The following is a 2323-nucleotide window of genomic DNA, read 5'->3' as shown; positions in this document are numbered from 1 at the left end:
ATCACGTTTCCTCCTTATTCCCAGAACCTCCACATACAACCCCTCTGACAACACACCAGCCTCTTAGAACTGACTAAACTTCTGTTCCAGTCCCCAGGATCAGCCATAACCATGGCTGGTTATTAAAACATAAACCATGATTGATCAAGTAACCCATGCCAACATTTTGTAGGTATTACTGAGTTTATATATTACTATTTGGTTTTTTGGTTTATTCCTAGTTAGGGTAAGGAGCTCTGGTAGCACAGTAGTTAAGCACTCAGCTGCTAATCAGAAGGTCAGCAGTTCAAACTCACCAGCCACTCCACAGGAGAAGATGTAGCAATCAGATTCCATAAAGACTGCAGCCTTGGAAACCCTGTGGGGCAGCTCTACTCTGTCCTATAGGGTCACTGTCTTAGTTATCTGGTGCTGATAAAACAGAAATACCACAGTTGGATGGCTGTAACAAACAGAAATTTATTCTCTCACAGTTTAGGAGACTAGAAGTCCAAATTCAGGGTGCCAGCTCCAGGGGAAGACTCTCTCTCTGTCGGCTCTCAGGGAAGATCCTTGTCATCCATCTTCCCCTGGTCTAGGAGCTTCTCAGCGCAGGGACTCTGGGTCCAAAGGACACGCATTCCTGGCTCTTCTTTCCTGGTGGTAGTGAGGTCCCCCTGTCTCTCTGCTCACTTTTCTCTTTTATAGCTCAAAAGACATTGACTTAAGATACAACCTAATCTTGTAGAGAGAGACCTGCCTCACTAACATAACTGCCTCTAATTCTCCCTCATTAACATCACAGAGGTAGGATTTACAACACACAGGAAAATCACATCAGATGATAAAATGGTGGACAAACACACAATACTGGGAATCATGGCCTATCCAAATTGACTATATTTTGTGGGGACACAACTCAATCCATGACAGTCGCTATGAGTCAAAATCAACTTGGTGGCAATAGGTTCCAGTTACGGTATTTACTTGTACATCATCTGACAATTAAGCTGACTATTTTTTAACACTGGCTTTGCACAATATCCCTAAATCCACAGGGATGAGAAGCATGGCCAGGTCCAGTACCATGGTAGGCCATCAGTGCAATGATGATGCCTTTGTTTCAATGAGACCTTTGTTACCCTCCAGATCATACCACATGGGTGGCTGTCCTTATGCCCTCACTTGTGACCTTACTGCCCTTCACAGGGAAGGGTGACATTCTCCTCTACATGAGATTTCCTCCATGTCAGGCACAGAACTACTTTGTTGGCCCTATTTCAGACCCTGAAAAGCTCTATTCTACATTAAAAATAAATAAATAAATAAATAACCAAGTTCCTTTTACCTGGGGATTAGTCCCTTTCTCTCTCCCCTATTCTCTATGACCAAGACCAACAATAGGATCCTCCAGGTCCCCTTCCCCACAATGCTCTGAAATGCATTTTTGGTGGATCTTGAAATACTTTATTTGTTCAAACACTGAGCTTATTTCACCTCAGTAGTGGACTAGGAATGTGTCTGGGAGTCAAATCCTGAAACAGAAACTAACAGAATAAAAACAACACGAAGAAATTAGACAGCCTGAGGGCAAGATTAGAAAACTAGATGACTGGAGAGGAAACAGGGCCCCTGACAATAAGGCTAACTATCTGACAGCTTTGCCTCAGGCCAGCCCTTCCCAAACACAGAGAATGTGTTTTCTTCCATTACATTCAAATCATTTTTTAAGATGCTACTCTAAATATCACTTTTCTTTCTTTTTTTTTTAATTGTGGTAAAATATATATAACAAAAAAATCTGCCATTTTAACCATTTTTACGTGTACAATTCAGTGACATTGATTATATTCACCATGTTATCACCACTATTCCCAAAACCTTTTCATCACCCCAAACAGAAACTCAGTAACCCCTTAAGCAATAACTCCCCATTCCCTTTTCCTCCCAGGTCCTGGTAGCCACTAATAAACTTTTGTTTCTGTAGATTTACATAGTCTAAATATTTCATATAAGTGGGATCATACAATAGCTCTCCTTTTGCGTTTGATTTATCTCACTTAGCATGATGTTTTCAAGTTTCATCTATGTTGTAGCATAGATGTTGCATAACTTCATTTCTTAGGATCACCTTTTTTTGCTTCAGCATTACTTTACTCATTTGTTCATTTATTCAACTCAGTACAATGTGCCAGCACTATGGAAATGCATCATGTTAAGATTTCTTGGTGGAGTCTGGACTGCTTGATCCTAGTATTAAGCTAAAGATCCACTGCACGGCTCCTGTTAACAGATGACTCAGAAGCCACAGCTTAGATTTCAGTCTGAAGCCGCCCCCCCCCAC

This window comes from Elephas maximus, chromosome 17, assembly GCF_024166365.1.
Source record: "Elephas maximus indicus isolate mEleMax1 chromosome 17, mEleMax1 primary haplotype, whole genome shotgun sequence".
Taxonomy (NCBI): domain Eukaryota; kingdom Metazoa; phylum Chordata; class Mammalia; order Proboscidea; family Elephantidae; genus Elephas; species Elephas maximus.
This window is presented reverse-complemented; position numbering follows the sequence as displayed.